Source organism: Thalassophryne amazonica, chromosome 13, assembly GCF_902500255.1.
Source record: "Thalassophryne amazonica chromosome 13, fThaAma1.1, whole genome shotgun sequence".
Lineage (NCBI taxonomy): Eukaryota > Metazoa > Chordata > Actinopteri > Batrachoidiformes > Batrachoididae > Thalassophryne > Thalassophryne amazonica.
The window spans coordinates 93703963-93729434 of record NC_047115.1 but is presented as its reverse complement, the minus strand read 5'-3'; the positions used below and the strand labels follow the sequence as shown (position 1 = coordinate 93729434).

Genomic DNA, 25472 nt, shown 5'->3' with positions numbered 1-25472 from the left:
TCTGAGGTCACATTGCATGGGCAGCAGCTCAAACAAAGCTACCCAGACCTCCCGATCCACACACAACTCCCCCAGCTCCTCCGGGGGAACCCCGACGCGTTCACAAGCCAGCTGCGAGACATAGTCCCTCCCGGGTCTTCCCCGGGGCCTCCTCCCGATGGGACGTGCTCAGAACACCTCTCCAGTGAGGCGTCCAGGTGGCATCCGAAAAAGATGCCTGAGCCACATCAGCTGGCTCCTTTCAACGTGGAGGAGCAGTGGCTCGACTCCGAGCCCTCCCGAGCGACCGGGCTTCTGACCCTATCTCTAAGGGTGCGCCCAGCCATCCTGCGGAGGAAACTCATCTCGGCCGCTTGTACTCACAATCTTATTCTTTCGGTCATGAGCCAAATCTCATGACCATAGGCGAGGGTCGGAACGTAGATCGATCGGTAAATCGAGAGCTTTGCCCCCTTGCTCAGCTCTCTCTTCACCACGACATTCCGATACATTGACCGCATCACTGCAGACGCTGCATTGATCCGTCGATCTCACGCTTCGTCAAATCAGGACCTTCAGTGTGCACTGGAGCGGTTTGCAGCCGAGTGTGAAGCATCCGGGATGAAAATCAGCACCTCCAAATCCGAGGCCATGGTTCTCGACTGGAAAAAGGTGCTTTGCCTTCTTCAGGTCGGTGGAGTGTCCTTGCCTCAAGTTGCCTCAAGTGGATTCTCTAGCCTATCAAGTAGAATATGATGATCCACGGTATCAAACACAGCACTGAGCTCTAACAGCACCAGAGCCATTTTGGTGTCTGAATCCATTGCATGCAGAAGATCATTCACCACTTTAGTGAGAGCCGTCTTTGTGGAATGATATTTTCTAAAAGCGGACCGCAGTGGCTAAAAGAGATTATTCTCAGTAAAATAGTCCACATGCTGCTGTGAAAACACTTTTTCCAGAATTTTAGAGCAAAATGATAGATTTGATATCAGCCTATAGCTTTTCAATACACTCGGGTCAAGATTAGGTTTCTTAAGTAATGGTTTAATCACTGCAGATTTGAAACATTTAGGAACAGAAACAGAAGTTAAAGAAAGATTAATCATTTCCTCAAACATGTGTTCTTGAAAAGTCAGTGTAGTTGTCATTATACTTGTTTTATTTTTCCAGGATTTTTGTTCAATATAAGGGTGATCCATTTAGTGTGTAGATCAGTCTTTTTCACATTGTGTGACAGTTTTTCAGTGGCTGTCATTTGTTATTGTTTCAACAAATACAGGTCTACTTTATTCCAACAGAATGAAGGTATGTTATCGTGAAGGTTATGCTGTCAGCTGTGTCTTATCACAGCCTCAAAGAAGTACATGGCCATGGTGGTGGAGTGGTGTAGTGCTGTAACGAGATAAATCACTGGACGAGACTTGGATGTGGTACAGCACTCCTGTAATGCTCTTGGATTCAAGGGTATTTTCTTTATTTTACCATGCTTTCAGTCATTTCCCGTTTAAGGTCATTTCTGGTAATATAGTGCCCATGTATTGCCTATTAAGTGTTCAGAACAATCTCAGCATTTTGAGTGAGAAACCATGCCATATTTGCATATTGTATGATACACATGTATGGCATGTCAAATCCAAAACTCTCAGGTTTCAGATTATGTGCCACAGAAATAATTTGTCTCTATAGCTGAAAATATGAAATGCATTTTTAGAAAAGTCTTCAAATCTTTTCCAAACTATGCGACTCACAAAAGTAGTGTAATATATGAAGTAAATTGTAGATCACTGTATCATAGCAAGAAGGTCCTGGGATTACTTCCAATCTGGTCCTTTCTGTATGTAGTTTGCATGGCTCCAACTTCCTCCCACCTCCAAAGATATATAGGTAGGTAAAAGGGAAACTTTACATTGACTGTAGATGTGCATGCAATTCTGAATGGATTTGTGTGTCCATATGTGGCCCTGCAACAGACTCACTACCTGTCCAGGGTGAGTTCTGTCCAGGGTTTCCCTGCCTTAAGCCCCGTTTACACATAGACGGTAAGAGCTCCCGGAAGTGTCCCGGAAGAGTTTTTGGCCGTCTTAAGGATCAAACGCTGTTGTCAACGCCGGCACTAAGGGGCGTGGCTTAGTTCCGGCTTTACCGGGAATCGTCGAAAAAATTATTCAACATGTCGAATAATTCCGGGAGCGCTCCCGGAGAATTCGCGTGACGACGGAGACAACGCGAACAACGGCGTTTGATACTTTTTAATCGCCGTTTCATCCTGCCCCTTCCTGCAGTGCCGCAGGTTACACCGCCGTAATTGGCGGCCGGCGTTGTATCCCTAACCAACGGCGTGTAAAACGGCGATAGAGCCCACATCGGCGTCCTCAAAGGCGTTTTAACCGGCGACAGAGGCAGACAAAACGTGACTGCTGGGATTAAACAGATGCATTATGACAAAAATAGCCGTTGCTCCATGCTGCACACGTGGTACCCACGTAGCTTTCTGAACATTAGACAAATATATTTGATCTGAAAAAGCACTTACCAAGTCAGTGGGATGCTATCTTTCTTCTATTTTGGAGGAAGAAATGTCATAAATCCACTGCTGCTGTTTGCCAATCTGGATGGCACGATAATTCTTTCATGTGTATTTTTACAGCTTTTGTGAAAGATAATAAAAATTCAGATGTTTGCCATTAATTTAAAAGGCTATCATTTTTTCCCCCTTGAATTTATAAACATTTTTTCCCTTGTTCTCTCAGTAAAAATGAGGAACTGTTGCACAGCAAAGTGTGACACACAGAACAGCATCTAATCAGTCTACTGCTGAAAGGATGAGAGGATGAGAGCTGCATATGTGACCATCACCAGACTCTGGGACTGGTTGCAAGTGAAAGATCTAGAGCAGAGATGGATCTTACAGCTAAGAGTTTGTAGCTTTGGAAGTGGTCAGTTGAAGTCTCTGTGAATGTTAAAGAAACATGACAAGAAGTACACTTAGCTGCACCGACCGGTCCATCGAAACCAGACAGATAAGAGTCTGGTCAAGGCAGGGAGGGCTAATGGTTCTGAAAATTGTCTCCTTAGTTTGAAAGCCAATATATTGAGATAATGAGTGAGTGTGACTGGAATTCATAGAAGAGAATTTACATTTTTATGTGTAAATCAACTAAATTTGACACGTTAGCTCTAGTAGCACATCCAAAGTGAAACAGCTCTGATAGTGCAAATCAGTCTTCATGAAAACCTTTCTTATGCGTAGTAATTGCCATTGATAACAATGACACAGATTCTGGCTGATCATCAAGTTATTAAAAATTATTGTAAAATAAGACCAGAAGGCATTTCTAAGCATGTTTTCTAAAACGTTTAATGACATGCAACAACATCCCAGGCTTCAATATATAGGCCAAAAAGTTTCTATAAATCTGTAGTTCAGGTAAAGATAGAGAATTCACACCAGAAAATGTAGCTTAGTCTTAATTTATTCCGTGGCCCATACTATTTAATCTGCATGTCCAATTCTTCAATGTTGAATGTCTCTTCAAAAAAGCTGTGGATTTGGCTGGCTCTGTGAGGCACCTTTCCAGTTCCTTGGATGCAAGCTTTCAGGTGTTCTTTGACTGGCAAAGACTTGTGCCATTTCTATCTATCACACTGTCGCATTAAGCCTTTCTGGAAAATCTCTCACAAATGGAACAAGAAGAAACTCATACTTTCTGTAAAGTTTACTGATATAAAGTTGCTTGATGATCTTGTTGTTGTGTTCCTCTTTCTCAGTTAAATTCATTCTTAGATAAATAAACAAGAAAATAAGCCATTTTTCTCTGTTCTTCCTATCTTGGGCTATGTTTTGCTGTGTGTATATATATATATATATATATATATATATATATATATATATATATATATATAAACCTTTATTTAACATCATCAAGAATCAAGACAATGTTAACAAGCATTATATAGATAAAACAATCAGCTTGGCCATTGTAGCAATATAAAATATAAAACAAATTTAAATTTAGAAACACGGGCACTGTGCAAAAGAATACCATTTGCATTCTCTAACAGTCGAGAGGAAAGCATTCAAAGAAATCAACTCCTAGTTTAAATTCAGATTGGAGGACATTCCAGTCAGAGGGAGCAGAAAAACTAAAAGCTTTGTTTCCCGTTTCAGTCCAAACACGTCGTACATGAAACCACAACGTCATTTGAGTGCAAAGCATAATGGCTTTCAGATCTTTGAAGTAAACTGGATAAATAAATCGGAACCAGCCCAATTAGATCCTTGTAAACCAGAGTCATCTAATCTGTGTATCACCTTACATTCAAAGGAGGCATGCCAGCATTAGCATACATCTCACAGTGGTGGGTGAGGTGCTACCAGTGATGAATCTCAGAGCACAATGTTACAGCAGGGTCAAGGATTGTAGACAACTTGGTTGAAGCGCACATACACGACATCGCTGTAGTCCAGTACAGGCAAGAAGGTATCAGTTATCAAGAGCTTCCGAGCTCTTAAGGAAAAACATGACTTGTTTCTATAAAGGAAGCCTTGCTTCACCCTTAATTTGGAAATGAAGTGTTTCAAATCAAGTTTAAAAGAAAACTCTATCAATAATTAATCCCAAATACTTATAACTGCTGACTAGCTTGAGAGTTTTACCATAAGCCGTTTTTAATTGATGGTATATTCTTAAACAAATGTCTTTGAAAAGAAACATTATTTTGGAAGACCAGTTTGAATTTCTCCACACAGCACTGTACTACATTAAAAGCAGACTGCAAAATTTCAGATGCCTATGTCACTGAGTTTGAACAACAATAGATTACAGTGTCATCTGCATAAGGATGACGTGGATCAAAGTGTCAAGGCACCTCAAAGTATTTGCGCAGGAGAGACAGACCTGAACACAAATGTTCTGTGTGGACATGAGATTATTTGTACACTAATATTTTTTGGTTTAAAAAAGCTGGCAAAAGTGATTTATTTGATTTATATAGATTTTATTTTTAATTGATTTGCAAAGATTGGTGTAATAGACATACCTAAAAGTTTGAATCCCAAAATTTTGCAACACCATACTTACTGGTTTAAAACAAACAAAACAAAACAAAAAAAAAACAACAACAATATAAACATCTTTCACATTTTTTAATGCATAACAATACATAACTTAATATCCTGTCATGGAGGGAGGATGCAGGTTTTGCCAGTCTGCACTGTCCTTGTGTCAGCCCCCTGAGATATCATCCCAATGCTTGTCCCTTTTTGTCTCTGGCTCTGCACATCTCTGTGGCATGCTGGACTTAATTACCTTTACATTTAAACAAACACCCCGACTCGTCAGAGGCACTCAGCCATGAGCTCTGAAAGTAACAGAGGTGAGGAAGTTCAAGGGAAAACTGATGTGAGATAAAGACGCTATTTATTTTATTTTTATCATTTCTGATTCAACATCCTGTTAATACAAATAAACATGCACAGACAATACTTGTGTAAGAATAACCTGCCTTCCATTTAACACACACAGCTCTCACACCCTCAGCATCAATCTGTCCAAAATTGAATTCTAATATATTACCTGTTGAGTGCATGTGGATGGGCAGAATGTCCCGTCTTCATCAACACGGTGAGCTTCAATGTGTGGAATTTCAAGCTCATAATACATGAATCCATCTTGAAAACTGATTTCAAACAAGACTTTGTCTAGAACACAGCGGGGTGGATCATCACTCTTAATTGGCAGGCCGTGGACTGCTGTCGAACCACAGCCTCATATGTTAACTAACCAGTTATTCCATCTAATCTAGCTCTACAGCACCTGCTGGTTTTTCCAGCATGATCCAGTATACGTTGCGTTTCTGCTGATATGCTGGTGGTATGGTGGTGACCACCATGAGGTTATTGAGTGTTGGTGACCAGCACGGGATTCTGTGGTGGTGGGATGCTGCAGATTTCATTTTACTCAGACAAGGTTAAGATGATGGTTTGCTGGACAACCGCACTCAAAGTTGATATGATGATAAAGCCAGAGCACATGAAAATATTACAATGTTTATATGGGTTTGTTATCTTATGGATGCTAGCGATGGCAACAATGAAGACAGTGTACAGTTTACTTAATAAATAAGTCAATTGATTGAACAGGAATTGACCTCCGATGTGCACTGAGCAGGTTTGAGGCAGAGTGTGAGGCAACTGGGATGACAATCAGTATCTCCAAAACTGAAGCACTGTTCACGGACTTGCTTACTTTTGTGCTAGAATAGGAGGTGACATTTATTTTATTTACTTAATCCAAATCATTTTTATGCAGATATGTAGTAAATGTAAATCAATTTCACCGAGTTAATGACAACCCAGGCTCACTGTGTTTTTTTTGTGTGTGTTCCCGTCACAAAATGATTAAAATTTTTGTGACAGGGCTTTTTTTTAACTCACCCTATCCTTAACCATAACCCAAACCTACTCCTTCCCCCAACCCTAACCATAACCACCCCGACGCTCCTGCTTCACTTTTAATTTTGTACAGCCGTCACAGAATGTATTAGAGTGAATTTGTGCTCCTGTTACAAAAATGTGGCGCTTTTCGTGACAATATCACATACATACATAAACATTAATATATATTTTGTGCTGCTCAATTATGACATACCATGAGATATGGTAGGTTAATTGGTAAATATAAATCAATTTCACCCATATAATGAATAATAAGTGTAAGTCAGTTCCACCTAGATTATCAGGCAAAGCAAAAATCAGTGTTTCTGTATCTGCGGTAGACAGAATAGGTCAAATCTTCACAATATTACTAGGTGACAGAAATCATTCTTTCTGATTTCAGTAATGTGTAGGTCAATGTGTGAGATCAAAGGTTACCCAGAAACTTTTTTGCTTTATCACTGTGAAGAAAAACACCTAAGTCCAATGTTAATGTTTTGTGATCAAATTGATGTCTGTGTCTTGCAGCACCGTCATCATCCATCATCATGGTCTTATCAGAATTTAAGAGTAAGAATTTGCTCAATACCTAATTTTTCACTGAAGCCACATAGTCGTCTGAAGTCGTCGTGTGGGTGAGCTTACCTGCAGTTACTGTCATGTAAAACTGAGTGTCATCAGCTTTTTCAGAAGTGAAAAGCAACTATGTAGCTTCATAACCTCTAACCAAGAGGTCTGTATATAGAGAGAATAGGAGAGGGCCTACTATGGACCCCTGCAGTACCCCATTTTTTTTACTGGAACAAGATTTGAAGTAACATTGCTATACAAGACACAGTGAGAGTAACTGGATAAGTAAGATGTCAATCATGAGAGAACATGGCCAGACATACCACAATAACTCTCAATTCAACCATTTGAAATGCAGCACTCAGCTCTAACAATAGCAGGGCTGTTGTGGTATCCAAATTCATAGCATAAGATCATTCAAAACCTTAGCAAGTGCTGTGTTCATGGAGTGGTGCATTCTAAATGCCAACTGCAGTGGCTCAGAGCCGCTTCACACATAATACAAACAGGTATAAACCAGGGTGAATCACGCGCGAAACAGCCAGAATGAGCGAACCCCGACAACATCGAGCCAACGTCGGGAGGGACACATGGTCGGGCAGGCGTGAACGATCCCGCTGCGACGGTTTCATGCACACTCGTGCGCGTGTGCAACCATACTGCGAGCAGTTGCAGCATGTGGCACCACATCGTGCCGCTGCTGTGGAGAAAAAAAAAAAAAAAACACCACAATTTCCAATATGTAATCCATCTTATCGAGAGGACAATACAAGTATCCCTCTGTTCCTCTGTATATGTTATGTGTGTTGCACCACATGAGTTGAGGTGGGAGCCGACAGTCTGGCACACCACGTGTGCGTTGCTTGGCAACGCCACACTCATGGGGCACTGAGACAGTTCTCACAGCCAGCTTGAAAGTGGTCTCCTGCTCTCTCTGTTTTTGTGCTGGCTGTGCGAATGACCCCACATTTTCTAAGAGTTCTGCGAGTGGTATTGGATGTTCGTGTGTGGCACCTAGAATTTGGCTGACATCTGCCAAGAGAGGGATCGAATGGGCACTCGCAGGGCACTGTCTGTTTTTCAGCCACTGGTGTGTGTGAATGGTTGTGGCAACAGGTGTAGGGGTGGCAACAGGCGTTAGAGGCGGCTCCGATTTTTTATGAATGGCATACAATTCCTCCTTCATGTACCATTCGGCCTATGTGTGAGGGGCCCTCAAGGAGGTCATTATTGGCATGATAATCCACAAGCTGCTGTGAAACCTTTTCCAGGAATTTTAGTGCAAAGAAATCAATTAAATATCTGTAATATTTCACTGAGCTCTGATGTAAGTAGGGCCTCTTAAGAATTGGTTTGATACTGCAGATTTAATATGTAGAAACAGAACCCGATGTTAGTGACAGGTTAATGATTTTCATCAAAATGGATCGAAGTGTAGCCCACTGTTATCTATGTATCTGGTCAGATAGTCACGCTTTTAGCAGAGTTCATGTGTTACAACAGCATACCAATTGAAATAGTGTCTCAGCTTTCGAGCAGATTTAGTGCCGATGTCCATGAAAGAATATACAACCCCAATTCCAATAAAGTTGGGACGTTGTGTGAAAAGTAAATAAAACATAATACAATGATTTGCAAATCCTCTTCAACCTATATTCAATTGAATACACCACAAAGACAAGATATTTAAACTGTTCAAACTGATAAACTTTATTGTTTTGGTGCAAATATTTGTTCATTTTGAAATGGATGCCGACAACACATTTCAAAAAAGCTGGCACAGTGGCAACAAAAGAATGGGAAAGTTGATGAATGCTCAAAGAACACCTGTTTGGAACATTCCACAGGTGAACAGGTTAATTGGAAACAGGTGAGTGTCATGATTGGGTGTAAATGAGCATTCCCCAAAGGCTCAGCTGTTCACAAGCAAAGATGGAACGAGGATCACCACTTTGTGAACAACTGCTTGAAAAAAATAGTCCAACAGTTTAAGAACAATGTTTCTCAATGTTCAATTATAAGGAATTTAGGGATTCCACCATCTACAGTCCATAATATAATCAGAAGATTCAGAGAATCAGAAGAACTTTCTACACCTAAGCGGCAAGGCCGAAAACCAACATTGAATGCCCATGACGTTTGATCCCTCAGGTGGCACTGCATTAACCCTCTGGGGCCGACGCTGTCGTATACGATGGCTGAGACCAAGTTTTACTAACTTAGAAATAACTTTTTAATGATATGATATAGAAACTTACTTTTTTTTTTTGCTGAAAAGTTAACTCCGTGGGCTTTCTAGCCAGCTGTCGCTCTCGCTCGTAAAGTTCCATTTACGCATATAAATGAATGGGGGGGGGTTGTTAACAGGGTCTCAAACTGTGAAGAGAGGCTGTTTACAGTGCAGGAACACATTCCAAGAAAGTGTCAAACTCCAGGAAAGAAACGTTTGTGTCAGTCATCTTTGAGATATGGCATAAAATCAAACAAAACACATAGACCATTTTGTATATATTGTTCAAAATGTGCATTTGTGTTTATTGTTCGAACATTTATTTTGTACATTCTGTTCTACAAGACCCAAAATTACCTTTATAAAGTGTCAAAATAGTTGTTTATTATAGTTTGCTGTGTGTTTTAAATAAATATATGTGAAAATGTTTCCACTTTATTTTTTCCTTTCTTATTTCTGATTATAAACGTTTATTACACTTATTATTATTACACTAAAATTTCAGTATAGCATATATATTCTGAAAGTACAGGTTGTCCTGAAAAATAAGAGACATACTACTTGACTGTGGGATACAGGGTGAGCTTTTAACAGCAATAATAAAACATTTATGCCAGGAGAGTGAACTGTCCAAAAAATGCCCTTGGACCCCAGCTCCATCTAGAGATGGGTGTGGTATTTGTGCTGAAAACCCTCCTGTCCTGTGCACCAACAGCATTTCTTGTATATTTGTTTTGTGAATTGTTCTGTAATTTGTGTCTGTATCATGGCCCAAGCAGAGGGTCACCCCTTTGAGTCTGGTCTGCTTGAGGTTTCTTCCTCAGAGGGAGTTTTTCCTTACCACTGCTGCTCTGGGGGTTAGTAAGGTTAGACCTTACTTGTGTGCAGCACCTTGGGGCAACTCTGTTGTGATTTGGCACTATATAAATCAAATCAATTTTATTTATATAGCGCCAAATCACAACAAACAGTTGCCCCAGGGCGCTTTATATTGTAAGGCAAAGCCATACAATAATTATGGAAAAACCCCAACGGTCAAAACGACCCCCTGTGAGCACGCACTTGACGACAGTGGGAAGGAAAAACTCCCTTTTAACAGGAAGAAACCTCCAGCAGAACCAGGCTCAGGGAGGGGCAGTCTTCTGCTGGCATTAAAAGAAAATAATTTAAATTGAAATTGTACTTGTTTGGTTGCAATAGCAATATCTTGTAATTGACATGGCGCGTTACACCAAAGCATCATACATTTCAGAAGTGAAGTACTGCAATTAAAAGTACTGCAATATTTAATTATCACATGCACCCCCCCTCCCACCACCACACCACCCGAGTGTACATGTTTCCACATTTGAAGTACGTCTTGTTCTGCCTTTTCTCTCTGACCAGTTTCTTGTCAAGTTTGCAATACTGCTGTCATGTCCAAGGAGAGATGATAATGAATGAATGAAACAGTAGGATGCATTGAACCCTCTACCTGTAGAGAACTTATTGCTTAAGGTCCGCATTTTCTTGGGTCATTCGGTAATCAGGATGATTGTGTACAGGTTATTACTGGTGATGATAATTCAGTGATGCATGGTTTGTTGGATGCAGATTTGAGGGTGCTGTCTGTGAAAACGTGCCTGAGCTCATTTGATGACTGACAGACCTGGAGAATGTCATAGATTGGTCTGTATGTGTCGTCACTCCAGGCTGGAGCTTAAGTTGCATGGATGCCATGATTGATTTGCTCAGCATAAATATGCTCTATCTGTTGGCAAGATATCATACTCTTCTAAATTAATTCATAATAATGAGGAAAATCGTAGAATTGACTGCAATGGACTCTACCCAGAGTCACCAGTTTTAGAGCCTTTTTTAATAATATTTTTTAATTATCTTGGTGTGGAGTTTGACCTAACGTTGTCATTTTACCTGCACATTAGCTACGGAGCTAAGATGGCTTGTTTTTATTCCTGTAACATCAAAATGAATAGACCTTGTCCAGTCGATGGCAGGCGGTTACTCTTTCGTGACTTTGTGTCCTGCAGAATTGATGTTTCTACTGCACAACAGTACAGTATTACAATATGTCAGATGATTCGGATAGGGAAATGACCGCATTTATAAATATAGAGCTTTTCAATCTGATGCTCAAAGTATGTTAGAATGATGCCTCACATTCACCCATTCATGCACACACTCATACACCAATGTCAGCTTGCCGCACATTGCGGCTAATTGGTGATGAAGGAGCTTGGGTGAGGTTACCTTTGCCAGTTGCTTGTCTGAGTGCGAATCAAATCAAGGATCCTCTGGTCACCAGCACGCCCTTCTAACCCAGAGAACTAGGAGGTTTGATTACATCTCACTGTTAATGACCTTCTTTCACTGACGTCATGTGAATATTAGAGCAGATATTAAGGTTCTCACATCATTTTGAATGGTTGTGCACCAACGTATCTTATGGAACTTATTGAGCCTGATACACAGTCATAATAATAATGATAATATAGCCTTGATTGTCATTTTACATATACATATATACAACAAAACCTGTCATCTGCATTTAACCCATCCTAATTGCAGTTAGACACAATCCAACCACTAGGAGCAGTGGGCAGCCACAGTCCGGTGTCGCCGACCGAACAGTCCCCCCCTAAGAATCGGTCCGCCGCGGTTCACTGATTATCACCTCGTTTCTGCTTCAAACTGCCTGCAGTCATCATCTATCAGTGACAGTTATCTGAAGCTTTTGAACAACAATCATTTCCACATAAATTCAGCATTATTTCATCAAAAAGACGTAGGAAGTGATCAGAGTGCCGCAGTTACACAAGCTGCTAGCTGATGCGTTCACTGCGTGTTGGTCATTTCAAGTCGTCACTGAGTATTGACTCGTTTCTGCTTAAAACTGCCTCATATCTGCTTAAAACTGACATTAGAATGATTTAAGATGTTTTACCTTGTCATCTGATGGGTAATAATCCCATTAATCCATTTGATAGCTTTGGGGAAGAGTCCGTCTTAGATGAGCTGCTTTGGCTGAAATGCACAGTGGTTTCAGGACGGACCAATTTTTAGGGGCGGGCCGTTCAGTTTGCGAGGCTTGTTCTGTGTTTCTAGGGTGAAGAATGAGCTGTCAGGTTGTAAAGCTTTGGACTTTCATTGTCCTAGTTTGTGATATAATCTGATGATGGTGCACAGCGCTGCTACAGCCATGACCTGACTCAAAGTTTTCTTGTGCATGTGTTTAATGTATTTATTTTGATCTGTTTTATGCTTTTAAATATTTTAACTTTCATGTTGGGATTTTGGCAGCAGGTGGTTTAGTGGTTAGCTCTGTTGCCTCACAGGAAGAGGTCCTGGGATCGCTTCCCGTCTGGTTCTTTCTGTGTACAGTTTCCATGTGTTGGTGTGGGCTCTCTCCAGGTGCTCTGGCTTCACTTCCAAAGACATGCAGGTTTGGTGAATTGGGGACTTTAAATTGCCCATAGGTGTGTTTGTGCGAGTGTGAATACGTTTCTTTGTCTATATGTGGTCCTGTGACAGACTGGCATCCTGTCCATGGTGTACCACACCTCCCACCCTGTGACTGCAGGGATAGTCTCCAGCCCCCCTGTCACCCTTGACTGGAGTAAATGGGTATACAAAATGAACAAATGAATTAATGGTGAGATTTATATATAACGTGAAGCATTCTGAAATTGCTTTCTGAAACTGACTTGAAAGTGCTGCATGAATAAAATTCTTGTTCTTAATGTGTATATGTCACAGACACGAATGAGCAAAGCTCTTCAGCATCTCACCATGTCATTTAGGTCCTTCAGACTTTTTTTTGAGCAAATGCTTCAGGGGAGCATTAGCATGGCTAAAACCTTTCAGCTTCTGGGGAGTGCTCCCCTCCAGACCCCCCTTTTAACCAACTGCCTCTTTAAGCATTTCTCTTAATGTAGATGTAAATTAATATTCAAAGTTTTCAGCTAGTTGACAGCAGGGCTGTACAGTATGGCCAAATGATCATATCTCAGTACATATCAATATGATATACGATATGACTATGATTTGACACAAAGTGCAACAACAGTGAAAATTAAACATCCTTAAACAAAACAGTAATAATACCACACTCATTTTGCACTCATCAGAAGGTTAGGATACTGTGCCCTCAAAAGTATTGGAACACTTGGAATTTCACACATTTTAATTTGTTTATGCCATTTTAAATACAAGAAAATAAAAACAAAAAATAAATAAATAAAAATAAAAATTTCTAAAATGATCTTCCTCAAACTCAAACTGAACCAAATCTCTAAAACTTGATAAAACCTGTAAATAATCAGTTTTATTGCCAGTTTTCTTTAGACAAGTCAGGGGATGGAAACATGACCATTTCCAAGTCACTGAATATGTCTTGGACTTTATTTACATCAATTATGAAGAAATACAAAAGTTTCTTTCACTAAAACATCAAATCTAGTCTTTCATCTCAAATGTACGTTCTGGCACATTGTAGCTGAACTTTCAGGTCTTCTTTTTAAGAAAATCCTCCTCTACACCACTTCATCAGGAAGCTGGATTTTAGATTTTTAATTCATTTATATCAAGTTGTACAGATTTACTCTCAGTTTGAGTTTAGATTAACGTTAGATTTATTTATCTAAAGTTGTGCTACTGGTGTGTCACTCAGACAGCAAAATTAAGAGGTTATTTAAAAATAAGTCCTTCAGAGAGCAAAATTAAGAGGTTACCCAGGTTTTACACAGAACAGAGGAGGAGTAAATTACCTGTATTTCTTTCAGCGTTATATCTCATGAATCAACAGCTTCCTGCTTGTTTAAAAATCACTGGAAAAACACGTGTATATAAGACAACCCGAATTAAAGGAGAAATGCCACTTTTAACAACCTGGACCTTATTTCTGGCATAAAATACGGTCGTTTACTCACCAATATAACTTTGGTGTCATTTGGAGTCCATGAGTCAAACATTTTTCTTTTTCTGCTAAGGTGGATTAGAACTTTTTGTTGTACACAGTACCAGCTACTGTACTGGAGGGGCCGAGCAGTCAATATGTATCACTGATTTCAAAATGCAGCTCTTTTCAACCAGATGTGCGGTGCTGTGACATGACAATCATCTGTGTCCAGTCAGATTTCAGGGGACTCCTGTGCAACACTGGCCTCTGCTCATGCTCCACCCATGCCAGGAAGAGTTCAACATTTGACATTTCCTGTTTCACTGTGGACTCAAAATTTGGCACTTCCTGTTTGGGACTCCCTGTACCATGAGCGAGCTGTGCGCCGCTGCACATCTTTGTGCGTTGATGCGTGTCGCTTTGCTCGTATTATAATATAAGGTATGGGTTTTCATCATAACTGTTGTCATTATGTTGGAAATGATGCAGATAAATACTAATAATGTTATCGCACTCACTGATACCTGGAAAACCAACCAACAATCAGCCAATAACATGGCATTATTTCACTGCTACAACTACAACACAACAATAATCCTTATTGACAATATCATTTCAAAGCTTCAAAAATCTGATTTTAATTTCAATGCAGAGCTCCAAGATTAAATGACACCCATGGAGACATCCTGGAGGAAAAAAATAGTGCATGTGTACTTTTAATTTTCATGGTTATCCATAACTCATAGACTTACATGTAGGAGGTGGAGATAATTCAGCTATGCTGTTTCATTGTCTATTCATTAGAGATGCCTGTGATTTTAATCTGAAAGTCAAAATGCAAACTCTTTAAAAATTTGAGTGCAAAGCAAAAGATGATTTTTTGGGGGGTGGTGGGGGTATATTATAAGGAGCTAAAATGCACCAAAGGACAGGAACACATTACATGCCCAGGCACACATACAAATAGACATTCATATGCTGTTCTCACTTTTCAAAAATGGCCCCTGTCGGCGGGTGCTGGTGTGGAATCATTTTTTTTTTTCGGCTGAGTGCTTCTCCAGAAAATGGCCCATCTCTCAGTCAGGCCACACAGTGGACAGAGGAGAAAGCAGTGCCACAGTAAGACAGAATGAAAGGAGTTTATAATGTGAGCCATTTTTACCGTTCACTCCTGTACAGAATGCAAAGAGGTGGTCCATATTATGTGTTGTGCTATGTCTTCCTGACAGAAATTCCTTTTTAAAGGAACTCAAGTGAATCACCAGTTAAAGGTGAAGTACTGTGTGAAAAGGAATAAAATGAGATAAGCAGCTACTTGAAATAAGTGAATATAAAGACTACTGTCAATCCACTTATGCAGGCATATGATTTTCTGAAAAGACTAATCATAATCAAATTTTCTATTCCCAAACCACCCCAGAGGCCACCTAGAGAACATTGCAAGCAGTCGCCAGGTTCTCAAATTACCTCAGTGATGGGCATTAAATATGATGGTCTGTGTTCTGAACTCCCCGAACTCTAACCATAACTCCCCCAGCACACCTCCCCCATATCACCCCACATTTGTGCCCCCATCTGGCACGTGTGCGATGAGTAAATAGTTTATTCGCTTAACTGTTCCGAATGAAAACCACATTTGGGCATGTGCACATTCAAATATGTATTTTGTTATTATTATTTCTTTTTTGCTTCTTGATCGTGACACTAGAGCTTCTTAACAGGCCCCCTGTGTTCAGTATTTGTCAATAAACGCATGTGTAGAATTTGGAATAACACTGTCGGCCACGGCCTCCCTCACATTTTTTACTTCAGCGTGCGTGTGCTGCCCTGAGCTCACAGTGTTGTGGCCTCTCACACACACATACTCCCACCAGCTCTTTTACCGTTTTGTTTATTGACAGGGTACCAAATAAACTATCCCCGCATGTCTCCACATCATCTGTGTCTCATACTCTGTATAATTTCTTTTCTGTGTTCATGTTGACTGATCTGATGGAGGGGAATTCCAGGCTCCCAGGGCCTATTTACTTGGATTTGCATATTTAAGAAGGGCTGTGGAAAGGTAGGGGCATGGTGCGTGTGCATGTGCGTACAATTCCACATTCAGTGGGATGTACAAATGGAACGTGCTTGGATCCAATGCTTACACACACTTTGATACATCTGGATATTTTTATGCTTACGCCAGTTTCTGGGTTTCCTTGTACTCCAGGTTTCAGTAGGAAATCCACACAAGTCTTTGTACACGATGCCCCAGATCCAGATCAACCTTTGTCTGGTGACAGTGAATGCAAGTCTGAAACTCACTTTCAAATATGAGAGTGATTAGGGCACATTTGGTTAAGATATAATATATATGAAAAATTATGGGTTACAGGCTGCTCACAAACAAACAAACAAACAAACGGTTGAAAAAATTACTTCTGCCCAACTTCGTGGAGGAAGTAAAAATAGGGAAAAACAGATATCCAGGGAGATCAGAAACCACAGGCCACAGGACAAGATTCAAAGTGGTAGGAACTCCATTAATAGCAAAGAGTTATGTAACTGTCTTGAACTATATTGTGTCCACAAAGGTGAAGCAAATTCTCAGGTGACTGCGTGCCCTGAGAGAATGAACGGCATTAGTGGAGCAGTTTATGGAGCTTGAGTCTGTCATATCCTTTTATTCAGGGGTGCACATAACTGGTACTCATCGTGCTCATGTGTGCTAAAACTCATTGATGCACAGCAGTCAGCACACAGAGGGAAACACTTTTCCCGCAATCTGTCATTGCTTTCCTCCAATGAAGTGCTTCCCTTGTGTTTTCTGCTACACATCATTTATTTTTAGCACGCACAAACCCACCCGGTACCAGTTATGTGCATGCCTGCTTATATTTACAGGGGCTGGATAGAGGTAAAGTGATGTAGGATGACTGAACTATTGCAGAAGTGGTGAGGGACACAGCCAGGAAGTCACTGGGTTTGATAACTGGACAAAGGAAGACATCATGGTGGAATGAATTTGATGAAATTATTTCCTAAGTGTTCAAATATGAATTTATTTGGTGACCAAGGCTGGACAGCCAAGAACACATGGTTGATGGGGTCTCGACTCGAGCACACACAACTGTGGGGTAAGGATCTAGAAAATGAACAAGCAGCTTTTTTTTTTTACAAATATGTTGTGCTGTGTTTTACATTATCTGTACAAACTTGCAATCGACATGCAGTTGACATTTAATGTGCTTTTGTGTTTGTGCAGTTGATATCACCTCCTAGATACATGCTTGAATGCAGCATCTTGACAGGTACTGATTTTGCTATTCCTACCAATATTTGTGCCCAGCAATCTGCCTTCAGAGTCTTTAGATGATGTGTAGTATTTCATCAGGTGGCTGCTCCTCCTTGCACGTCAGTCACTTAAATCACTCTTCAGCATGGTGCTATTTTCACATTCATTGTACACCTTCCACACTGTCCTGGTTTGCCACCATCAAACATAGACACAAAGAACAGTTCCAAATGAATTTTATGAGTGAAGCAAGGGAGTCCCAAACCAGGAATGCCAAATTTTGAGTCCACAGTGAAACAGGAAATGTCAAATTCCTGGATCGACACTTCCTGCATTGACAGACAAGAGCTCATGGAATCTCACGGGAATACAGTGACAAAGTTCACAGTGAAACAAGAAGTGCCAGGTTTTGAGTCCACAGTGAAACAGGAAATGTAAAATGTCAAACACTTCCTGGTTTGACACTTCCTGGAGTGACAGACAAGATCTCATGGAATCTCACGGGACTATAATGGCAAGTTCACACTGAAACAGGAAGTGCCAAATTCTGAGTCTAATCTACCCTAGTAGAAGAAGAAAAATGTTTGACTCATGGACTCCAAATGACACCAAAGTTATATTGGTGAATAAATGCTCGTATTTTATGACAGAAATGAGGTCCAGTTTGTTAAAAGCGGCATTTCTCCTTTAATTCAGGTTGCCTTATATAGTCACATGTTTTTTCAGTAAACGAGCAGGCAGCTGTTGATACATGAGATATAACGGGAAGACTCTCAGGCTGAAAGAAATACAGGTAATTTACTCCTCTGTTCTGTATAAAACCTGTGTAACCTCTGAATTTTGCTAAGGACTTATTTTTAATTTTGCTGTCTGAGTGACACACCAGTAACACAACTTTAGATAAATAAATCTAAAGTTATCTTCCTTAACTCAAACTGAAAGCAAATCTCTACAACTTGATATAAATTAATTCAAAATATAAAATCCATCTTCCTGATGAATTGGTGTTGAGGAGGATTTTCTTAAAAGAAGACCTGAAAGATCAGCTACAATTTGACAGAAAGTACATTTGAGATGAAAGCCTAGATTTGATGTTTTGGTGAAAGAAACTTTTATATTTCTTCATAATTGATGTAAATAAAGTCCAAGACATATTCATTGACTTGGAAATGTTCATGTTTCCATCCCCTGACTTGTCTGAAGAAACTGGCAATAAAACTGATTATTTACAGCTTTTATCAAGTTTTAGAGATTTGCTTTGTTTGAGTTTGAGGAAGATAATTTTAGAAATTTTAAATTTTTATTTTTTTGTATTTCTTGTATTTAAAAAGGCATAAACAATTTAAAATGTGTGAAATTCCAAGTGTTCTAATACTTCTGAGTGCACAGTATCCTAACCTTATGATGAGTGTAAAATGAGTGTGCTATTATTACTGTTTTGTTTAAGAAGGTTTAATTTTCACTGTTGCTGCACTTTGTGAGAAAACAGTCATATTTTATATCATATTGATATAACAATATTGGGATATGATAATTTGTCCATAGTGTACAGCCCTACTGTCAACTAGCTGAAAACTTTGAATATTAATTTACATCTACATAAAAAAAATGCTTAAAGAGGCGGGGGGTTAAGTGGGTGGAGCCCCCTAGAAGCTGAAAGGCAAAAAAGAAAAATGCTTAAAAAGTGTGGGGCTGAAAGGTTTTAGCCATGCTAATGCTCCCCTGAAGCATTTACTCAGTCGGAAGGACCTAAATGACATGGTGAGATGCTGAAGAGCTTCGCTCGTTCATGTCTGCGACATATACATATTAAAGGTAATGATAATGCCATCATTTTCTAGCATGCATGTGCCTCAGTGTTGAGGACCTCAACAGTTGGTGAAGGCCAAGAAGATGCCCACTTTTCACCTGGCTGTGGCAGATAAATGGTTACTTTCGAGTGGTTGGCATATGGGCTGGTTGTTTGCCTGGACAGTTGCTGCCCAGGACTCAAGGCTCCTTTGTAGTTTGTAGTGTGCTCTGAGACCTGACCTGCAGATGAGCATATTTTTGAAGAACAGGGTGAAACCTTCTAGCTGACAGGGATCTGAGCACTACAACACCACAAGCACAAAGGTGTTGGTCAGAAGGAGGCCTTTTGGAAAAAAAAATATTTAAGAAGACAGTGCACATCAGTAAGGCATTCCAGCGCATTTCTAAATTTTTCATCCCATTGTTCAACTAACAGATTTGCAGTATCCTGGAAATGTGGATTTGTACATTAACCATACAGAAATACATTGTCATATGCACACAAATATAAATTCTTTAAACACTGGGGTTTTATAGATTTTTCATTATTCCTGAGTAAGCTAAACCCAACTACATTTTCATCAGAAGATAAATCATTTTTGTGTAAATTTTCCCATTTATTGGTGTTGCCTTGCAGATGAAGGACATTCAGTCTTGATTCAATAAGAGTGAATTATTGATAAGCTAATATGAGATGTGAAATATGGCTTTTTGTGTCACTTCTATGATTAATTGATCTGTTCCAGTGATTCACCTACTTCAGCAACTCTGGGGAAGCTGCACTCTGTGAATCCTTAGCACGGCCCTCAACCCATCGATTCTTGTAGTAGAGTCTCTGTTGTGTGAGAGTACTATATATATATATATATATATATATATATATATATATTGCTATCGTTATATTATTGTGGGGCATGTTTTTATTATTTTTAATTAAATATGTTAAATTCTATTTAACATATTTAAGTATGTTGTATCTGTCAAGGTTCATGTCTTTGGTGTTTGTTTTCTGCTCTCTTGGTAACTGCTTGTCTAATGTTATCTATTATGAGATTAACTTCTGTGTATTTAAATTTATCTTGTATTTCCTCTGCTATTCTGCTCTCTGCTCCTTTTCCCCTTGTACATTTATTATGAAAGAGTTACTCGTTTGCCATCAGCTTTACATCCGGTCTCATGGACAGTCAAGTTTCAGGTTTCACATGTGCGCTCATTTCATGGTTAATTGAGTCACACTGTCAATAACTGTCCCCAGCCCTTCACTTGAGTGCCAGATTGTCTTGGTTCCATCTCTGCTTTCTCACATTATTTCTGTTTGTTCTCCAGTTGCTGAACTCTCAGCCTGCTTGTGTCTCTTGAGCTCAGCCTGCTCTTTCCTGATTCATCCACCTAGTATGACTGATAACTGTATTTTAGCCCTTTGCCACTTTCTGTGGACTCTTCTTTGCTGTTACCCTCATGGACTCTGTTGCCCTTTGGAGTGCCTTCCTGTGCACCAATCTTCTGCCTGTGTCCTCAAACCAGTCTATTTCCATATGGAACACATTACTGAATAGACTGATCACTCTGTGTGAATTTACTATGTTTCGATCACCACCTGCAATAAAAGCTGTTTGAGTCTTTTACCAATGTGAGTTTTTTTTACTCAGTGGTTTTCTGACTATATAGAGCCATTATAATGTTGAGTGCAGTGTATTTATAGTTTTTATGGAAGGCCTTATTTTGGTGAAGTCATGACATAAATACAATCTGCACACAAAACAAAACTAAACTGAAAATTGAAAACAACACTTTAGGCCGCCTTTACACAGGACAGCGGCAGTTGTGAGTCTGTCATGCAGCTTAACGCATGCCCGATCCGCAGAGGTGACATGGAAATACGTTTCAATGTAACTGCTTCAGCAGCCCTTGTGCATATCGGTGTCTCACATGGAGTTTTAGCGAGACAGATGATGTCACATTTCTCCAGAGATCTACAGAAATATTTTTTGACATATATGCTTTGAGCAGTTTGCCGTCATATTTCCTCACTGTGCGTGCACACTGAGAGAGCGAGTGTGTGTGTGGGAGAGAGAGAGAGAGCATCAGCTAAATCTGCAGAAAATGACAACACTGGACAAATGGCACCTTTTCAGTTATGAAGAATTAAAACAGATTTTTTAAAAACCATTGCAGGGACTGAAAAAAGTCACGTGACTGTTGTCCTCTTCAGAAAACTTACTTTTTTGTCTTCTTTTGACCGGAGCTGCACACTGTTTTCTGTGAGTCAAACTCTGTATTATACAATTCATGGAAAAAGGACAAAACTATGGTGAGTCCACAATGAACTGAATGTATTTACGTATATGTTAAAATGTTTCATGCGAGGTGTTTTCAGGCAGGTGCTGTCAGGCACATGGCAGTTGGGGTGAAAAAAAAAAAAAAAAAACACCAGACTCACATATAATCCAAACTGAATGTGTACGTACAGAAATGTGGAAAAAGGATTAATTTAATATTGAGCTCATTTTGTCTTTCATGGTGACAAATTTTTAGTTAGTTAATGCTGCAGGTTCATCATAACAGTTATCAGGGCTAAGATTACATGTCTGACCAGAGGGGGATGAATGGGCAGTTGCTGTCTTTTGGCCGCTTGTTTGAAGGCTGCCTTGATTGCGTCATTTGGTCACGGTGTAACATGGGCAATGATTTTGTGCAGCATATCGTGCCGCGGCACAATGTGTCCGATCTGCATACGACATGCTGTGCGAAAGCTGCGAACACGATCAGATGACAATGCAACCTCATCTTCCCCACCGGTGGAATGGGTTACAGGCTCAAGCAGCATGTGAATGTAGAATGCATGTGCTGTGCACAAATGGTTGTGGTGACAGCTCTACGGGGCGTTCAAGGCGGCTCTGATTTTTCACAAGTGGCGTGCAATTCCTCCTTCATGCACCAGTCAGCTTCAGTCGTACTTAAACCTCTCTCTTTACTTAAGCCTCTCTCTGTATTTAAGCCTCTCTCTTTTTTTCTTCTCTGCCAGATTATTGTGCTTCACCGCCTTTGCTTTCAGCCTTCGTTTTTGATTGACTTGCTGTGTTTTGTGACCACCCTGCCTGTTTTTGTGACCTTGCCTTTAGCCCAATGAGCTTGACACTGTTGCTGTATTTGTACTGTCTCTTTGTGTACCAGCCATTGCTCGATAACTCACTAAAGCTTCTTGAATGTCAAACCTTGGTGTCTGTGTTCTGCGTGCGCGTCCAGCCATTCCTGGTTACATAACCTGATACATGTGACTTACAGGTGTGGATCTAGCTCATTTACCCAGCAGGACCAAACGTGATCATTCAGCAGTTCTGTAGAAGTTGGGTTCACCGACCCAGGATGAAAATTTCAGTGTTTGCTGTCAAAAAGGCTCTGGTGGCTTCCAAAACTTGTGCAAAGTCAATTTAAAGTCTTTGAAAAAAGTAGAAAAAAGATTGAAGGCTTGGCAAAGAAAACTGTGTAGAAAAATTAATGTTAACCAAAACACTTTTTGCATTGAGCAAAAGAAAGAAGAATTTGGAGACTCACAAATTCATTCTTAATTTTAAAAAGTCAGCTGGGAAGTTGTCTTCAAAATGCAGAGAATTTGACGCTGGTTACGTTCCAGGCTATGGCTAACACAAAAAGTGGGATTAAAACAAAAAACAAGAACAAACAAGAATTTCTGATGCCTACCAGTCCAGATCCGGATCACCTCCAGAATTCATTGGAGTCTTCCATTGCCTATGTGTGGTGCAAATTTGGTGAGAATCCATGAACTAGTTTTGACGTAATCCTTCAAAGTCTATATAAAGGGAAATCTTTATCCAGAATCCTGATCCGGATCATCTCCAATATTCAGTGGAGTCTTCCATGGCCTAATATCTGTCTGTGGTGAAAATTTGGTGACAATCTGTGAAGTAGTTTTGACATAATCCTTTAAAGCCGATATAAAGGGAAATCTTGACCAAGAATCTGGATCCAGATCACCTCCAAAATTTAACCCTCATAAGGTCCTCGTGTCTTAAGAAAAATTATACAAATATTTTGTTTTAAACTAACATTCATTGGCCTTGGCTTATTTTCTGTGAGGAACATAAATCAGAAAACATTTTCAATGACGCTCCCCTGTATACCCCCCTTCACTTTTGTATTACATACAGGGTCTTCGGGTTCACTGGACCTGGGGCTATTGAAAGTGTGGAAATCATAGGTCCTGTGCACCCTCATTCTCCCTTTCTGCTCTTTGGGCCTGTGAGTGAGTGAGTGGGGAGGTGAGTGGAGGGGAGCAGCGTGGTTCCATACCACAACTGATCAAGATGGCAGAGCAATTCTCTGTTCTGGCTGGTTTACAGTTGATATTGGAAAAGACAGAGGGTTTTGATGGTGATCCAGAGGAAGAAGTTTCAGAATGATCACATTTCTTATCATTCAGAGTCTAACACTGGGTTTGTACAGGAGGATGAGCATCAGCCAGTTCTGAAGTGTGAAAAAGCCTCAGGACCAGTCCTTCAGCAGCCATGACTAGTCTGTGAAATGTGTGGACCCAAGATGGACTGAAAAACAAATATACATGCACCCAGTGCAAGAAGCACATACTGGGCCTCATGTATCAACGTTGCGTACGGCGATATTATATTATATATATATATATATTATATGGGGTGTACGCCAAAACGGCTGCGCTACTTGGCATTTATCAATGTGGTCGTTGGCGTACGCTGCGCTGAAAATATACACCAGGTCGAGAGGTGGCGTAAATTATACACCAAAATGAACCAGCGCTGGAATCCACATAAAAATGAAGATGATCAACATGATAAACAGTGCCATTATACAAATCAATGCATATGTTACATAAATAACACTTTCCTGATTATACTACATAATAATCAATACAAATCCCACTTTTGCTGGATTGTTATGGAGCACGATCCGTGGCTACAGCGCTGACTGCAAAGACAACGCTGCTCGCCCTTTTTCTCCAGACTTCGAGCCTGGAGCCAGAGCAGCGCTGAGCTTTATGTGGTGTGATCGTTTTAGACTATGAAATTGATAATAACAACTGTAGTTTCATCATTCCCTTAATTCGCCCGTGCTGCAACCAGGTTTTGTCGTCTCCATTCGGTTGTCACAATAAAATAAATACAGAAATACATTTAAAAAATAAAGAAATCTGACAGATTAGGCGTGTCTTATTAATTGAGCGAGCACATATCCACATGTCAAGAATTATTGACATGTGAAAAGAGAATACAGTGGTCCCTCGCTATAACGCCGTTCACCTGTCGTGGCCTCGGAGTCTCGCGGAGTATTTAGTCCAATTTTGCATGCCTTTTTTTTTTTACAGTGTTCTTTGTTCTGCATATCTGTTTATAAGAATCTTGTCGCCCAGAAGAAAAAAGAGCGCCAACAACTACTCATAACTGTGTTTGTCACTCGGAAACAAACACCTGCAGCCAGGTGTGAGTGGAAAAAGGCGCGGCGTCAGGATGCAGAGGAGCGATCTGTGAAATACTGGTCAGTCACTATTAATAATTTCTTGTGTCCGACCTCGTTCGTTGATCGTTAAAATTAATTTGTTAGTTCTAAATGCCATCATAATTATTTATAGTAAAAATTTTCTATTTTTATTTCTCAAACAAATGTTTGGGCCTGAAAACAGTTTGGTATTATTTTCCTACTAAGGTTTGAACTTTGAGAGTGTTTACACACGAGAGAAAAGTGAGAAAATGTTCATGCCTGAGTGAGAAAGTGTATAAACTGTGTAGTGAGGGGTTTTACAGCTTTGAAACGTCTATAATAATTGTAAAAAATAACGCTGCCTAACGTCGCAGTTTCACGTATTTCGGGCTATTTTTTAGAACGTAACTCCAGCAATTAATGAGGGACCACTGTAACACTTTATTGATTATATACTACAAAACAATTGATACGATGGCCGCTTTTGACGCTCTATTGGCACGCGTCGTGATTGGTGAAGTTCTTTTTCATTGGCGTCTTCCTGGCTTCCATGTCGTAAAATGAGGGTGTGTCTGAAGCGGAGTCTGAATATTTATGGGCATGTTTATTATAATTACGATCGTTTCCATCCGCCGCATTTATCAAGATCATGTCAGGCGTACGCCAGAAATGGGCAGGTGCGCACTGCTTGATACATGTCACGGCGACTTTGGTGTATTTCAAGTTTACGCCGTAAATTTAAATTTACGCCAAAAGTGCGCAACATTGATACATGAGGCCCACTGTGTACAATATACACACAGTGAAACGCTGCCCTCTT

The 25472-nt window shown here is 40.1% G+C and overlaps 2 long non-coding RNA genes across 2 annotated transcripts in view; one reads left to right on the top strand and one right to left on the bottom strand.

The window, feature by feature from the left end:
- The window catches only part of LOC117523564, an 18894-nt gene extending 8277 nt beyond the window's left edge, over positions 1-10617 (top strand). The window contains exons 2-3 of the long non-coding RNA XR_004564541.1: positions 4824-4829; positions 10605-10617. This is a non-coding gene — a long non-coding RNA (uncharacterized LOC117523564). The remainder of the gene's footprint in view (positions 1-4823; positions 4830-10604) is intronic.
- LOC117523563 overlaps positions 1-25472 on the bottom strand; it is a 27967-nt gene extending 2495 nt beyond the window's left edge. The window contains exons 1-2 of the long non-coding RNA XR_004564540.1: positions 25462-25472; positions 22159-22170 (exon numbers count right to left, since the gene is read on the bottom strand). This is a non-coding gene — a long non-coding RNA (uncharacterized LOC117523563). The remainder of the gene's footprint in view (positions 1-22158; positions 22171-25461) is intronic.